Here is a 13,430-nt window from a genome sequence, read left to right on the forward strand (position 1 = left end):
ATTTTTAACTAATCATCCATAACAAACTATGTATAACAAATTTTTATCCAGTACTATTTATACCAAGTTATTTATCATAAAAAACTATTATAATAAATATTTATTATGATAAACTATTTTTAACAAACTAATTATCCATAACAAAAACATGTTTCACAAACTAATTATCCATAATGACCTATGTACAACACACTAATTATCCCAAACAAACTATTAACAACAAATTATTTATTCATAATAAACTATTTTTACAAGTAATTATCCATAACAAAATATTTATTGCAAAATATTTATTCATAACAAACTATTTATAGCAAACAAATTATCCCGAACAAACAATTAATAACAAATTATTTATCTCTAACAAACTATGTATAACAAACTGATTATCTGTTACAAACACTGTGCACAGCAACAACACAGATGAAATCACCAAAGCTTCTCTTCACCAGCAGGAAATGACCAAAATCAAACAACAACAACAACAACAACAACAAAGAATATGAAGCCTGTATTATAACCAGACATGTTTGTTGTTGTTGTTGATGATGATAGAAGAGATTTCCCTCTGAAGTGATGACATCATCTAAAACAACAACAACAACACAAACACACTGCCTTCTACCTTGAAAAACACAGGAAGAGGAAGAGAGGTCCAGCTTTTGATTTCTGCTGATGAATGGAGTCACACTCTTCCTCCCTCTTCCTCCTCCTCCCACACCCCACCTCCCCTCTCCTCTCCTCCTGCAGGAATGTCTCCCTGCAGACGCACTCGTTCTCTGAATACCAATCAGATCTGGACTGAGTTCAGCTTCTCCTGTTTCAGCTCGCACTCTCTTCCTGTATGCTTCAATGTCTCTCCCTCACTGTGTTTTTGTGTGTGTGTGTGTGTGTGTGTGTGTGTGTGTGTGTGTGTGTGTGTAGTCTGAATCACCTGACCTGTAAGTGTGTGTGTGTTTCTTCACTACTCTGTTGTGCAACAGACATGTATTATTTCATGACTGTAAATGCTTCAACACACAGAAACACACACATTCAGTGCTAATAGCATTACTTTACGTGTTACTAGCAGCTCTAAAGCTCCTTTAAAAACTCATTACATTCATGTGATGGGAATTCTACATGTTCGGTTCACATCTGAATAAACTTAAAGTCCCAACATAAATCTGACAAGGCTGGACATGTAACATTTCTGTAACACTGCAAACAACTGAAGTGTGAACTGAGTGTGTTACATTAGCATAAAAGCTTCAGCAGGACAAGCCTCAATACACAGAAAGATTAAACACACATCATTTCCAGCCTGATTTGGTTGAGTGCGATGAATTTATCACTTAATTATATCTTGCGCTCAAAGAAATCCACACAGCAAACTGAGGAAAGTTAAATTTCAGGAGTTTGTGAGGAGTTAATTCTCCCTTTTGGGAAAACACCTAATCGCTTCCTTGCCAAGAGTTACATGAGAAAATCCAGGACACTCATGTATTTCGGATTAATAACAGCACTTCTAATAGTTTACTAACTAATATATTGTTCATCTTGAAAGTTCACGGACCACTCACAAATTCATCCTGAGGAACACACGAATGACCGAACAACAAACCGACACTGCCATCCATGGAGCAACAACACCAGTGCGTCTAAAAAGCTCAAAATGTAAATGTTGTATTTTAATGCCGGTATTCATTTCTGCTTTCTTGGTGTGTTCTGACACCTGCTGTATCTCACACAGGGTTTAGAAATAGATGTATGTCGAAGTGTTGGGCTTTTTTTATTTCAACACTATGCTGTTAAAGTATTAAGAAAGACACTGATGAAACAAACAAGTCCGTGCCTATTCCACGTCATTTAACCACACCTTCGTGCTCAGAGTCGAATCTACAACAGTTTGAGTACATGCAGTTGTTTAAATGAATGTATGAATGAATCTGAATGTTTAAATCAGATTTTGCTCTAAAGTATTGCTGGATATTTTGAATTCACTTAGCATTTAAAACAAGATTCTCAAAACTCTCTATTGGCCATACAAAACTAGCAACAGTACTTTTATTTGTGCCTGTTATTTGAGGGTGCGTCACTGTTTGCAACTGGGGGAAACACTTAAATAAGCCAATTTCAAGTTGTTTAGGCGTGGGGTATGATATGGTATGATATTTACATGGTATGATAAGATAGGAGTGGGGGAAATAATCGATTGCTAGATGCATCATGATGCGGACATAAATGATTCTGCATCAAATCACATGTTGATAATCAATTATCTAATGGTTATTAATAGCATAAACAAACAAGACCAGCTGACAGACACACACTGCAGCATTAGGCAACTTAAACCAACTCTATGGTAAAGAAAATAACTCTATGCTCAGTCTGTCTGACCTCAAAAACCCTGCCCCAGGGCCGCTCAGTGTCTTTCCCGCAGCTGCTGCTGGAGACATGATGTAAACAAAACAGCTCAGGTGTACATCGCCTCCCCCTGATTTGTTATTCCCATACAGACAGGAGACTGTGCGGTGCTTTCAAATCAACTAACACAGTTAAATTTTAAAGTAAAAAGTCTGCAGACCACTTACTATTTAATAGTATTTAATAAGTACTTTCATACTATTTTCCGTGAAATTTATGTAAGTATGTGATCACTGGACACTACGCCAGCATAAATATCCCAGAAAAGATTACTGATTGATACAATCTGACTGGATTAAAAGCTTGGGTACTGAAGCATTTTGGTGACAAGGCTGAAGGGAAAAGGGACTTGTACAAGAGCCAGATGGTATGCAAGTAAATTCCTTTGTTAATTCAGTTATGGCTCTTAAAAATACAGTATGCTATGTTTTAAAAGTAGCAAGTATTCACACAGTGAGAAAATCAAAAATCATGTATCATGTACCATAATCAAACATTCTGATGCATTGATAATGATGGTGCCCAGGGATTCCCACCACTACAATAAGAAAATATCAGTTTCACGGTATGCTGTATTGCACATTTATTATTATTAGTTACACTGAACCTCATACGAAAAACATCTTTTTTTAAATGGAGGTATTTGAAACAAGTCTGACAGGCAGTCGAGAAGGAAAGGACGCGTGCACACACTTGAGATTCTCCGACTAGTAGCTTTTTTAAATATTGTTGATAAGCAAATGTTCATGGCATGACGACCAATTATTCTCATACCACAGTATACAGTGTAAGCAGATCACCGCTTCAGCCTTGCTTCTTCTTTGACATGAGATTTTCTTTGTGTCAGATCAGTCTGAGAGCATAGATTTTTCAGCTTCAACAGCGACAGAAGAGGTATATGAGGTATATGAAATACTAACATATCACGTGACCACAGGGCACAAATATCCAGCTGACAGTTATCAGAGCACGCTGTAGCTGCTTCCATAACATTCATTCAAATTATCAATTATGTGAGAGATGCCTCTGTCTGAAAGGCAATAATACTTACAGAGAGATGAAGACAAATATGTCACATATATCCTTCCTGAAAAACTAGCTCAACACTACTGTACCCAACCAAGAAATACTTCCTCACCCCTACAACCACTTTGACTGTGATTCTGGAGAACAAGACAGGAGGAGGCAAGTCAGGACAGTTACTGATTAACGTATCAACATACACACATATTTGTTCATGATATTCGTATCCTCCCCGGGCAGGAAAGGGCTGCGCTCTAATGAGAAAAGGCTGGGAAACATCCTGATAGGAAGCTCTGCTCCTGTATTAGCGTATGTATTAGCATGTTAGCACAGAGATCAACTGCGTGCCATGTTGACTGTGTAAACCTGCCCTGGTACAAAGGGCTTTGACAAAGTTCGGAACAAAGTGATCAGCTGGATGTTTGGTGTGGATCTGAAAGTGCACACAGCAAGCAGTGACTCATGGATCAATATCTCTGTTAAAAATTAATTATTGGAATGACATCTATAACTAAATATATTGATTAATAGGCGGTGAAGAGGGAGGGGTTCTCTGAGGCAGTCAAATAACTCCTCACAGTCATGTTTAGTTCCTCTCCAGCCTTTTTCAGACTTCACAATACACAACACTGTGGCTCCATCAAGCCGTTTCAGTGACAGACGTGACTTTTAAATGTCAAATGTTAGTTTTATTCGGACATGATATGATTAGAATCATCGATCAAGAAGCCCCCAGGTCAGCTCACACTTTTGGTTTTAGCTGTGTCACTGTCCACAGAGCAGTGCAAAATAAACGGCAGCTGTCGTCTAAAATCATCAAAACTAACTGTGATTGTAACAGAGGGGAGAGCAATACAGAGCAGAGAAAGAAAGAGCAACAGTAGCGCTGTTGTCAATCAATAAAAGCACAAAATATCTGTGGAAAGCCTGACCCACAAGCACATGACAAATTAAAGAGCTGGAGTCACCTCCAGAGTCAAAGTCGACTCTGAATGTCCTGATTCTTGTACAGCCACAAACATGAGACACTTGTATTTAGTCTCAGGCTGCATCTGCAGCATGTTGCTCATCATTTATGTATTCATTCATGGAGGTGGCTCGAATGAAAGTTGGAAATATGAAGGAGGGAGACGGCTGGTCTGATTAATATGGTCATTGTGCGAGGGTTAAATCGGCTTATTTAGTGTTTTCTGTTTATTCAAATCTTTTTTTTTTTTGAGCATAAGAGATGATTCGGGTTGCAACAATATTTTTACACCTCACTGTCTCAGAAAACGATTTCATAGTATCATGGTACTGTATTAAAGACCTATGTAATGTAATTACAGCAACTTGTTACCCCCAACACTGATCATCCATACATTTCCTAAGTTTCTGAGGAAAGGCTAATTACAGGAAAACTCTGAAATGAGACATTACAGCGAGGAGAAACACTAAACACATGGCGACTCATTCAGACTGACTACCAACGTGAATTAAACCCACAACACTGTTAATCTGAACGGAGTAAGACAGAGACAGTTTACAGGACAGTGCAGGGTTAATGACTATCAGCTAAATCACAGAGACAGTTTACAGGACAGTGCAGGGTTAATGACTATCAGCTAAGTCACAGTGTTGGTATGTTATTTTAGGGTTTGGATGGGGGGGAGGGGAATGGCAGGGTTAAAGGTCACATGGTTTCCTGTACAGAGAAACCAATGTAAGGGCACTCCTTGCCATCTCCCTCTCTCTACTCCTGTGACCTCTGACCTCTGTGTTGACACCAGAATGGGAACCAGCTGCTGTGCTGATGGGAGTGCAGCAACGAGCCGGGAAATAACGGTACCACAAAAGAAGAATGGTGTCAGTTCTCACACAGACAAATTGCCAAACGGATGATGATTAAGACTTTCTTAGTTTGTTCTGTTAACACGGTTTGAAGAGAGGATGGTAAGACTCTATCAAGGGTGTACCAGGGAATTCAGAAATCACAGGTATGACTTTCAATATCATCAAATATACAGACACTCTTATTTCTATTTAACTGATATAGACATGCTGTATTATTGAGTTGATGTATTGTAGTGCACAGTGCGTGTCATCAATGGTAAGTCTCTACTGGTGAAAGAGGCAGCTGAGCAGAGAAAGATAATGACTCTGGGTGGTGGGGATATTTGTTACAGGACTAGTTAAAACAAAGCCTCTGACTCTTTTTGGGAGTATCCTAGGTTTAGTCATGATGATTAAAGTGATCCACCCAACAGAAACAAAGGTGTGTGCAGTATTTGCCTCAAGAAATTTGTAAATTAAGAAGGTGACACATCAAACCTCCAGTCACACCTTAAAAAAAGAAGAAAAGTATTGCTCTGATAAAGTCATATCCAACTTGTATGACAAGGTCTGGGAAGAAGTGAAAGTGCTTCTGTTTGCAACTGACACGAGGTTAGAGAAGGACATGACCCCCTGCATGTCTTTGACAACACACTTCAACACATTAGAAAAAGACAAAACAAAAACATACAGCTGAGGAATTTTTGAGTATGTCGATTCATTACAGACGCTTTCTTCCACAACTGGCCACAAATGAGGGAGCTCAAAAAGAAGCAGCAGGGATTGGGACTACCAGAGTATAGTCTCACAACACTACACTTGGCTAATCACTATTCAGTCCAAATAATAGACCTGTCCCTTGCTTCGGTTAATAAGGCTACTTCTCCAATTAGTTCATAATTAAAGCTTACATGGTTGCGTCTAGGTTTTATTTTTAGGTCATTACTTGCCTTATTCATACAGGAATCTAATAGGCTATTAAATTAATGAACACATTTGATTAAAATAAATGTTTAATTTTGTCCTCAATAAGGGACACTACAACTTCTGTGATTAAAATCCTTAAATGAATTAAATTATTATTGTTATCATAACATTTATGAGATTATTATGATTATCAACATTATTATTAGGGTATTCTTATTATTTAAGGCTATTATTAGAGCCTAATTGTTATATCTTAATGTGTAGGACTGACCTACTTGCTGGGTTTCCAGAAAACAGGTGATCAATACTATCATTTAACAGACTCGAGCCATTCGACAGACGCTGGCTAATGACAGAGAGGTATCAATCTCCCTGACATGGCAAGACCTTGATGTCTTTAAAACAGTAAATGACGGACTGAAACCAGCAAGCAGCTTCAAACATGAGCTGTCGGGTGATGCGACCAGCTCATCCATCCTCCCCATTCTCCAACACTTAATGGACATTCTGGCCCCATCAGAAAGTGATGTGCACTTCATGTCTCCACTGAAGTTGGGGATGTTGCCTAAACTGGAATATATGCCAATGACTCTGCACCTCTGTAGACCCCTGTTAGTGTAACCTATTACCATGTGTGTTGGTATCTGCTGCAGCAAAGAGTGTCACTGGGTCCTCATTAGGGTTGTCACGAGAACCGATACTTCGGTACCAAGTCGATGCCAACACGCAAAAAATACGTCAGTACCTGTTTTTTTTTTTTCCGTACTGCAAGTACCGGATACAACTTTGTCCTCAGCGGACCTTGTCAACTGAGTGTGGAAGAAGAATGCCTGTTCTCCATCGTCTTTGCTAGAAACAACGGCTTCTACAAGTGCTAGAGCTTAGATTGGGCCCAACAAAAATCCAGCCCGACCCCGCCCGAGCCCGTCCATGTTCTGTCCGTACTGTAATTATGAGCCCGAGCCCGGTTTAAACCTGACTTTTTTTTAAGGATACGAACGTGGACGCTGAAGGCTGACTCTTGTCTTTCTTTCCATGGCAAGCCTTCATCATGTGCTTCTTAAGTGTCGAGGTGCCCGTCTTTTTGCTGTCATATACCAGCATCGCGCTGCACTTGGTACACTCGATGAAGCCAACACACACGTTGTCACCATCGACAACTCACATGTGCGCAGCCAGTGGCGCCATCAGGAAGCGGAGTAATCATAAACTCGCAAAAACCAGTGTGCAAACCATGCCTCCTAAGTTTCCAGACCAAAGGAGGAAACACTTCAAACCTGGCTAAACACTTAAAAGACAGACACCCTGACTTGTTTTAAGAATTCAAGGTGAGTGAGTTTCAATTTCTGTTTTTTGATATTTATCGTGGTATCGAATGAGTATCCAGAATCGTGGAAATTCACTGGTACCTGTATCTACTACTGAAATTCTGGTATTGTGACAAGCCTAGTCCTCATGCAAGAATCTATGGAAGACGAACGCTTATTTCCTGTCTATAGGACCCTATATATATTCCTTATTCTATGGGCCAGAAATATTCAAACCCAGCAGGACAAACAGCACCGCAGGTCAGACAATGACATATATGCTACAATGACTTGTATCAACAGCCGCTTTAACCTTTTATTTTGTGCATAAATACCATCATAAACATATACCCTGGTATATGAAAAAGAGACTCTATGTCTAGGTCAAAAAATTAAACAAGCTGCTTCAATTTTACGTTCCTCAAAACTACAGCTTTCACAAAACACTTTGCAGTCGAGCCGGTGTCATGAACAATCAGAAAAACAGCAACAGTGCCTAACTCTCTCTAGGGAGTCGTTGTTCTCCTTAAAGTCAGATTTAGGATGAACATAAATAACTTACTGGACAAATGTCACTGGCTCTTGTGATAAATACAGGTCCTGATGTTGATACCTTGTGGGGTGAACATGTAAAGGGTTTTAACGAGCCGTGGAAACACAGAAATAACATACAGTACAGTCAAACATGTAAATACAGTCAAAAAGGAAGTAAATAGATAAACAACAGACTGACCAATTTCCTCTGCCATGAAACACTGTCGAACACAACAAATTAAAATATGTTGAAATCAAGTTAAATGTTAGACGGTGGTAACTGGAGAATTGCAAAGATTAAACTGTAAAAACGATGACTGTAAGAACAAAATGTGGTGAAAACATAACACAAAGTTGTTGAATTTCAGGCAGAGTGTGAAAGTGGTCATCTGTCTTACTGTGCACCTGCTGTGGGTAAAGACTAATCCAGGTTGACTAATCCAGGTTGCAGGTGAAGGTAAATAAGTGGACAGCCACATCTGTTGTAACCCTGTGTAATAAGTAGCCACGTAAGTCCAGCTTTAACTAATAAACATGCCAAACAGATTGTAAAGAAGCTACTGTATGCTAACACAAACATTATACGGTGTGTTTTAATGAGCATGTACAAAAACCTCTGTGCATCTGTATATCACCAAAACCACCTTTCTGTTCTGGCCTTTTATCAGCGGAACCAACAACAGGTTATGGTTTATGTGAGCTCATGTCATGACATAGATATTAATATGAATAGGTATTTTGTTAAATAGTAAATGCCATGTAAATTTATTATTTTTATTATTTATTAAGATATACGGAAAAAGCTAAGATTGAAAAAACTAAGAGTGACTGCAGAATGTACTGAACTCACTAGTCGAGGTGTACCCTGGAAATCCAGAGTTCTCGATCAGTAATGATGCTCATTACCCATGCCCTTGAAGCTGAGCTGCACCAATCACATCGGTGTATCTGATATAGACGGGCCAGAGGCGAGCAAAACAGATGACGACAGCGCTGCGACAATGAAGTCCGGAATCAGTCAGTAAACACTGCAAGAAGGGGATTTACAATCTGTACGGCATACTGGAGGTGGGAATCATCAGAAACCTCACAATACAATATTATCACCATACTGAAAGCTACTCTTACCTTTCTTGCATTTCACACAGCACTTAGAAAAAATTTTAACATCCACAACTCCCGCCTCCCTCCAAAGTGCCATCCCCCTCCTCCTGCAACTCCACCTCCCTCCAAAGGCCTACTCCCCCTCCTCCATTACATCCTGATTATGTCTATGATAGACGTAGGCGTTGGCAAGGCAAGGTTAGATACACGGTGGTTACGTCAGTTGGAGGCCTCCACGTGGAGAAGACAGACAGGACGCTCGGCCAATCATTGCATTCGGTCCAAGTTTTCTTAGAACCATATGAGAATGGTACAATTATGAGTTTTGATCTCTGATGGAATTCACTTACATTTTAGTGTGCCATCAGCTTATTAATAGCATTTAAACCTAAAAGAAAAGCGTAAAATTTCCAGAAAGGTAAGTGTAACTTTAAGTCACGATACAATATCATTGCGATTTTAAACATGTTGCAATATGCTGAGTATTGTGATAACATATATTGTGATATATTACCTTTTTTCAACTGTAAATTGTGTCCCAAAAGGAAAACTTGACCCAAAATCTGTTTTATATAATAAGATAAAAAAGTTTCCGGTTTGCCTTTGTCACTTGAATCATTTTTATGACTGACTATTTTTAAGACTGAAAAAGCAGTTGATTTTATTATTCTAGTAGGCAGCCAAAAGTTCAATTTGTACTTGTATTATTAATAATTTATATTGTACAAAAATCATTACTCGGTGTCCATGTATCAATATAATAGTGCCACACAAAGATATCGAGATACCATACTGTAACGATTCTGTCCCCTGCTCCTACAGCATTTAAGCTTTTTTTTTTTTTTACTTCCCTTGTGATTAATAAAGTACCTACCTACCTATCTACAACACACTCCAATCAGATAAGGAAAAACTCCCCCCTGTGAAAAACTTCACTGGAGAAAAAATGGAAGAAATGCTAGTGTAACAACAAATCCATTATTGCCAATAATCAGTCCTGCTCAAGCGGTTATCTCTGGGGCTGAAACATAAAGCCAATGCAGAAGTGCCAAAAACTGCTTGGAACAGCCACTTGAGGCTGGCTCCCGAAGTGAGTCAATCCCCATAGACCGCCTTGTTAACATGCACAACTTTACAGCAGAAATAAATATGCTTACAGTCTGGTACAATTAATGGTTTTGGTCTTTATAGCTAATTTCAACATTCATGACATCTGTACGGAGGCGTGCCCGATTTGAGTAACAGGCTGTCTGCTGATCGTGTTCTCAGCTTGGGTAGATCCACCCCTCACTCATCTAGAGCTCCACCTTCTTGTCCAAATACAGTCATCTCTGTCTCAAAAAAACAACCAAGATGGCAATGGCCAAAATGTCGAACTCAAGGCTTCATACCAGATGCCCACAAACCAGTGGGTGATGTCACGGTGGTTACGTCCATTAATTATACATGGTCCTGGTCTATGGTCCTGCTCATTGATTATCCACAGTGATGTGATACAACCAGAGGTATTAAAGAGAGAGAACTTGGTCTGAAGGATATGACCAAATATCTGAATTTGAAAAAACTGGGACATTAAGTGCAACATCATGCAAATAATCATGAGCATTCTGTATCAACGTATATATCTGTATGTAACCCACCTAGACTGATCCCTACCGTTAACCTGTTAATATTTTTTGACCTGTGTTGACCCAACCTGGCATTTTGGCATTGTGTATATTGTAATCATGTTAAGATATGCACCTTATTTGCATCCTACCATGGAGTTTCATACTGTACTCTTTATATTTGCCTTTTCCCATACTGTATTGCAAGCAATTTCCCCTGGGACAAAAGTTTTATTTTAAATTCATATCATCCTTTTCCTGAGCCATGTCCAACAATGACTCAAGCCTCTGCTTCTGTTCAGGAGGACTTCAGGTTAAATACTCAGTTCTGCATGAATGTTTTAGTTTCCATGAAGACGGCAGAAACCAGACATTGTTATTTCTGTCAAGTGTCACTGACCAGGAGCCGGATGGAAAATGTGTCGAGCTGAAGCTTCAAGTGTAGCTGGGAAAGGTTTGAAAGGACCAGAGGAAAAAAGTTACACACACATTCCCACACATACATACACACACACGCTTTTAAATAGTCACTTCAGTAACAGCTTCAAAAACATAACTGCTCAGACACATGCTCACTTCCTGTTAAAATACTGACTCATGGTCAGTCAGACTTTGTCATTCTGTCTTAGACTCTGTAACCTCATATTATAAATCCATGCTGCTTTATGTGTGCTCTCTGTATAGTTTATTGTCCTCGTAGTCCGGCTGTCTACTCTGTAAAGACGACACCTATTTCCTGTCCGAGAGCTCCCTGCTCTGTTATTCTTCCTGACGTTTCTCCTTTCTTCCTATTGACAGTTTCCTTTCGTGGACTTTTTCACTCCCATGAATCGAGGCTCTAAAAGTGTCATATGATCTCAGAGGAATCCACGATTGTGAGCTGCAGAAATAAAACTGACTCGAGTCTCTAACAATCTGTCTCTGTAGTTCAGATTTAGAATCAGGCCTCTATAATTACATCTGTCCAAATACAGAGGAGGAGGTTTGCCTCGCAGACCACACAGCCCGTCTCTCTATCTATAATTACATTATGTATCCTATTTCAGTTGTCACATCAACCTAAATATCGTAAACACACACGCCAACACATCACATCAAGCGCTACAAAACTACCATCAACATTACCACACACACTCACACAGAGGTAATGGAAGAATATTACAGACACACAACAGAAGATAAAAAGTAAATCACTAAAAACAAAGATTTCTGCATAAATACTAAAGAAAAGTCATAAAATGTTCACCATAAAGCAGAGCAGCTCTTTACTGGAGCACTAGAAACTAAATGGGTGGATAAAATAAGCTAAAATAGATGTCTGTTAGAAATTATACAAGAAAACTGTAAGAATACAACAGAGAATGAAAACAGAGTCAAAAAGTTCAGAACAGACCCAGCAGAGATACATTAGAATACACAGGAGTACTACCAGAGATAACAGTGAAGTACAATAGAGTCAAAATGTTCCAGAAACCAACTACCATAGAAGTATGTAATACAGTTACCTAAAAATAGACCAACTAGATTGTCTGGTTACAGACAATGGGCCCTATTTAAACCAGCTCTAGCACACTGTCTACAATGCACAACAAAAATGCATTCAGGGTGTGTCCAGCTCCACTTTTGCTAGTTACACGGCACATAATCAGGGCACAAAGTAAAGCACAAGGGGCAAAGGGGTTGTATAAAGTCCCTTAATTAATCATGGGTGTGTTTTGGGTGCAACAAAAATTGAACTAGAGTGTCATCTCCCATTCCCTTTTAAGGCAGGTGAGCCTGCAGCTGGCGCTCTGTGATTTATATGGTGGATTCGCAACTCTGCCCTTGTCTCTGCAATGTTCATATTTCACAGAATGTAATGAATATTTTCCCTTACTAATGATGTGTTATTTAACCTGCTACGATGGTGCAGTGCCATTGAGACTGCGGGCCACTGGCTGTCCAACTTATTGAATTTGTCTTTTTTATATCAACTTGCATAATGTAGTGTTAGTGTTTTTTATACATATATTGTATTTATTATATCATATTTTTGTACATAGATGATTGTCTGTTTTTATGTGGTACGCTATGTACCTTTCCCTGTGTCCTTAATAAAGTCATTATTATCATTAACCCACCTGCAGCCTGTCCTGTACCATGTCCCTGTGTGTATAACAAGCAGATAATATAAAAATAAAACAATAAAATGAAGACAGACATCTGTGAGAAGCTACACTAAAGTAGACCTACAATAAAACCACTATCAGCTATCAGTAAAGGAAATATATCTGATAAACACTATAAAAGATAAATATCATATATGGTGGGGTACAGTAAAGTCACTGTGAACTAGTGGTCAGTTTCAGTTTTTTATTATATACATTATTAATATTAGAAATAGAAATAGAAAAAGAAAGAACTTTATTTATCCCCAGCAGCTCATAAAAGACAAAAAACAACCACACTTCCCCTCATCAACAAAAACACAGTGGTATTAAAATAGACATAAAATAAAATATAATTAAAAATACAAATTAACCTTCAGTTCGCCTACAAGAATCATATAATCAATTGCTTTTTCAGTTCACTAGATAAATTTTGCTGCTGCAAAAAATGGTTGAGGTGAGATGAGGGACATAATTTATAGTTGAAAAAAGGTAATTAATCACAATACATTTTATCACAATATTAAGAATATCACAACATGTTTAAAATTGCAATAACATTG

General features: G+C 38.7%; 1 protein-coding gene across 3 annotated transcripts in view; it reads right to left on the bottom strand.

The window, feature by feature from the left end:
- Window positions 1–13,430, bottom strand: part of st3gal8 (ST3 beta-galactoside alpha-2,3-sialyltransferase 8) — a 36,497-nt gene that overhangs the window by 14,298 nt on the left and 8,769 nt on the right. The window contains exon 1 of one of the 3 annotated variants that reach the window (XM_049582649.1): window positions 3,458–3,574. The exons of 1 other annotated variant lie outside the window; for it this stretch is intronic. The gene's annotated coding sequence lies outside the window, so the exon portion shown is untranslated. Of the gene's footprint in view, window positions 1–625; window positions 647–3,457; window positions 3,575–13,430 lie in introns of those variants that run through there. One more of the 3 variants, XM_049582825.1, reaches the window with a different exon arrangement.

This window comes from Epinephelus fuscoguttatus, linkage group LG1, assembly GCF_011397635.1.
Source record: "Epinephelus fuscoguttatus linkage group LG1, E.fuscoguttatus.final_Chr_v1".
Lineage (NCBI taxonomy): Eukaryota > Metazoa > Chordata > Actinopteri > Perciformes > Serranidae > Epinephelus > Epinephelus fuscoguttatus.